General features: G+C 42.4%; 1 long non-coding RNA gene across 1 annotated transcript; it reads right to left on the bottom strand.

The window, feature by feature from the left end:
* Nucleotides 1-270: 270 nt before the first annotated feature.
* On the bottom strand, nucleotides 271-3,859 carry LOC136518625 (uncharacterized). The gene is made up of 5 exons (XR_010774579.1): nucleotides 3,362-3,859; nucleotides 2,276-2,343; nucleotides 2,114-2,173; nucleotides 912-964; nucleotides 271-522 (listed from the first exon to the last, which is right to left on the bottom strand). It is a non-coding gene; the product is annotated as an uncharacterized lncRNA (long non-coding RNA).
* Between the last annotated feature and the right edge of the window lie 845 nt (nucleotides 3,860-4,704).

Raw genomic sequence — 4,704 nt, 5'->3', positions numbered from 1 at the left:
AGGAAAGCTACTCACCACTACACCGTAATTGTGTTCCTATCATTAGTAGCCACAGAACGTTATACAAATTAATAGCGTATGTACGTTGCAACAAATATGTTTTATTGTATGTAATAGTCGCTTGCATTGCAAAAGGTTGTACATATAGCAACAAAAAACTAAATCGTTGCAAAAGCTAAGTTTGTACTGCAATAATACTTGGAATGTTTGGAAGAGCTCCAAGCTAACGAAGGGTTGTTACTTGTGCAAGCTGGCAAACATTATTTAAAAAAAAAGCAAAAGTACACAAGCATATACAACCAAGCCATCTCATGGAATTGAAAAAAAAATCTTCAAAGATTTAAAAAAACTACAAAAGAACAGGACTAAAAAGTTTACTCCCAAACATGTATTTATCATAACAATACTAAATCATATTACAATAACTTCAAAGCAAATCTAGGCTTGTTGACGTCACAAATTGAGTGCTTGGCAAGGCCATGGTTCCAGATTCCCCATCTTGGAAGTGAAGAACTCAATTCCCTAAAACAAAGAGCATGACAAATAATTAGATTAGAAGACAATAAATTGCATCTGGTTCATCATGTATATAGGTATCGAGGCACATGCGATAGGTAGCATACTGGTACCTAAAGATTGCAAAACATATAATAGAGACGACTCTTATATTTGCTACAGCTCTAGCCTTTCTTTATGACATTCCAGAGACAAAATAATTGCATATAAATAGTCTGCAGAATGCTAAGAGATTGTAGGACTAGAAAAGCATAATCCCAAACAACTCAAATGGACGCAGAAGTCTAAGCAAACAAAAAAAAATTGTTCTATTTTCAATTGCAGTTCACAAAACATGAGCTACATAAATTCCCACCACTCCCAGAATCTGTAAAACTACAGGAGGTAGCACCCACCTTAGCAGCAGATTGGAAGTCACTTATTGTCATGTCCAAAGCAAGTGCATAACCTGAGAAATTCAACCACGCATGCAGTTATCTCACTTTTACTTTCCTGCTGCTGAAAAGGCCACAAAACGTTTTATTGACTCATACATATGCAACTCCAATGTACTAATAGTCATCTTCCTCATTGTCTGAAGTACATGTGCGTTGTGCGGTCATGGGCAAACCTACTGTTGGGGGCAGGGTCGGACCCTTGGAACCCCATGTGGTCCTCCACCGCCAAGCACTGTCCAGATACCACTGCTGCTGTTGGAAGGCAACCAAAACCCAGCGTTTGGCATTTCGCTCGGGCGTAAATAACGTCCTAACTAGCGATGTTAGGTAAAAGTGACCAGCACAGTATGTAGCCATTTCACTTGAGCAAAATGGCGCTTCGGCACGCGTCATCGATCAAGCACAGACCGACAACCTCTGTTGACCTTTCGCCAGGGCGAAATGGTGCCCGGCGTCTGCTCCGCGATAGCGGAGCAACGGGAAGGAGCCATTACGCTTCGCCTCAGCGAAATGTCCAAGCGGCTTATGGCGGGCCTAAAGGGAAGGTGTAATCTGATCCCCAATTCTACGAGTTCTTATGCTTGCAGGTCTCGCGCTGGCGAGAAGTCACCGAGACGCAGAGCGCCGATGAGCGTTCGCTCGGCTGGGCCCACAGGTCTGGAAGGGAGAGTACGGCATGGGGACCAAACGGGAAGACGGGAGCTGGTGGTGACCCGGGAAGGTGTTGTCCGAATTTGGCACCGATACTTGAAAAAAGGCCACGATATGCTCGGAATATGTAGTGTGAGGGTATTGATGTCCATAAAAAGCCTACGGGCATGTATAAATAGTGCCCTTGAGGGGGTTGTAATTTGTAAAGGAGGAAGAATGAAACCCTAATTCTTCTGATTAAAGGTGTTTATTTCAATATTCCATGTTCCCTTCATTCTTTCTTGTCCAAGTGTTCGCTTGAGTGTCAGCCCAGTGTTTGAAGACTATGGCCTAGAACAACACCAACATTGATGAACAAGAAATTCAGTTCATGTTTTAATTACCTAACATGAGTAGCATGGTTTCCGAAATTCAACAGTCCAGATACCACTATGTGAAAAAAGTTAATCACAGACGTCTCCCAGTATATACTAATCTTAAATCATGGCTTAGTGAAGCAAAGGTCTCACCTGCAGTTGTGCAGCAACCTTCCCCTTACCGATCTTCAGATCATTCCTCACGACCAGCACCTACAACCAAAGAAACAACAAACATAACAGTTTTGGCCTGTAAGAACTTAACAAGTATGATGGTTGATGAAAATTCTTTATTCAATCTGTAAGGAAGCTTACGTTAATGATTTTCGGCAGAATACAACTGGAGGAGCAATGGCAGCAAATATGAAAAAGCCAACGTGGAGCTGTGTAGAACCAAAGATACACGAAGTAATTAGACCTGCTTCATAGCATTTCAATGTCAAGAATGCAGAAGTCATGCCTTGATCTAGAAATCACCAGGTAACAAAGGAAAAAACCATACAAAGCTCAAAGCACTGTCAGTTCTGTTAAACATGTTGGCAGAGAATTAGTACAAACCCACTAGCAGTGCCAGAAAACATAAAGCACAAGGTCTATCAAGTCATTTAAAGATAATTAACACATCTATCAGGTCGATGTAGAAACTGGACAGCTCCAACTCAATATCATCGACATTAGTATGAGAAACTGAAATTCTTAGCTAAGTGTTACTGATCTAAATTCATTTACAGGCAACACATGTAATAGGCATTTTTATACGGATCAACGAGCACAAGCAGAGTATGAAGTATTGCGCAGTAACCAAGCAAGTTCATGAGGTTCTTATGGTTCACTCTAGACAGAACAGATATCTGAAACAGGAGTGGTTAATGTTCAGTAAGATGAGACACACACAGTGAAAAACTAGTTGACTTGACTGTAGCTTTGCACATTGCATAATAACCTTGTTCTAAAATTGCTCCTCAAACCTGTCGGCCCAATCTTTGGCAATTTCTTGTAGTTAAAGAATTAATATTTTGGACACATGTTGGCAATTTCTTGTATCCTTTTTAAATCTAAATCTAAATGCTAATAATAGTTGTCATGATCTGCAATTCAACAAACGTTCATGATAAATGTGTGAGGTTATTTTTCTACTTTTTTCTAAAACTCTTGCAGCTTCCTTAGTTAAATTACAGTCAGCAACAATTAGTATTGTCAATGGACCGTGTAGGAGGCAACTTAAGTCATACGATTCAGCATTAATCCCATCCCACAGGCCACAGCTGGGTGTTCGAGTCACTAAAAGCTCATGATAAAATAAACAAGAAATCCTTCACCATGAGAAATTTAACTGCTACGAAACAAATCCATACACGCAGGAAGAAAACAGAGGGCCAAGAAAGGGGAGAGGCGCTCAACTGCCACTGGAGCTGCAGGTACCGCACGAACGGCAAAGACACGGCGGCGGCGCCACTGATGCCATTAGTCCCGCCGCAGGACACAGCGATGCCCCCTTATAGCCTGCAGACCTGCAACCAGAGACCACAAGCTCAAGCACGACCACTCACCTGTGCGCCGTGGCCCCCTTCTAGCCCGCAGCCATGGAACAAGCCGATGCTGACGCCACGCCGTTGCCGCCGCCAATGGGAAAAGAGGCGCCACCAGGCTTGATCCGCTGCCACCGAGGAAGAGGGTCGCCGCCGAGCGCGCGCCTGTACCGGATCCGCCCGCTCGTCGTCGCCTCGCGGGCTAATGAGCAGGGTTGATTCCCCTCGCGATTGGTGCCGGCGGCGGCGCGATGGAGAGCAATGGCAACGAGCTGGCGATCCGAGGAGGACCGATGGCCCGATGGATTTCTTTTCTGTGACCTAGCCGCCCCCGACCCTTGTATTCTTGCTGCGATTTGGCTCTGCTTCGCGCCCGTGCTCCCATCCCGCACGCGCCCTTTTTTTTACGGGCCGATTTTTGCCGCCAAATGTTGCCGCGCTTGAAATTAGTTTAATTTTATACATGCTTTATCTAAGAATTTAAAATATTAAGTGCTTATCTATTTTGGTAAATTCAGATACATGTATAACACTTAAGTAGTTAAATGCATTTATATCACACTTATAAGCATATATGTCTTATAATAAGTGCTTATTTATTTTGGTAAATTCACTTAAAAATATACAATATATTTGTTAAGCCCGTCTAAACAAAAACGATGCTTGAACCTATTATATTGACTTTCATATATGACACTTAAACTAGAAATGTTAACTTAAACACACAGTACACTACACCAAACTGGATTTGCCTTGACGGCCAAGATTTTACGTGGCGGCTAAAATTAAGCCGCCAAGAAATATAACGTTTCTTTGGCAGTGGCAGAAAAGCGCCAAGAGAATGTAATTCCTTGGCTGTTATTATAAACCGCCAAGGAAAACGTAGGTTTCCTTGGCTGTTTATGCAAGCCGCCAAGCAAAGGATGGATTAACTTGGTTGTTTTGAGGAACTGCCAAGAAAATGATGGGTTTCCTTGGCTGTTTTTAGGAACCGCCAAGAAAAGCATGCATTTACTTGGCTGTTGTCATCAGCTGCCAAGTAAACAAGGTATTTCCTTGGCCATTCTTTAATGAGCCGCCAAATTAATAATTCATTTTCTTGGCGGTTTCTATTGAGCCACCAAGTAAATTTAATATTTTCATATATGTATTTTAAGCCAACAAGCTAATTGCCTATTGTATTGGTGGGATATTTCTTATGATACATGCATTTGT

This window comes from Miscanthus floridulus, chromosome 17, assembly GCF_019320115.1.
Source record: "Miscanthus floridulus cultivar M001 chromosome 17, ASM1932011v1, whole genome shotgun sequence".
NCBI lineage: Eukaryota > Viridiplantae > Streptophyta > Magnoliopsida > Poales > Poaceae > Miscanthus > Miscanthus floridulus.
Note: the sequence above shows the minus strand (reverse complement) of the source record. Positions and strands in the feature narration are given on the sequence as shown.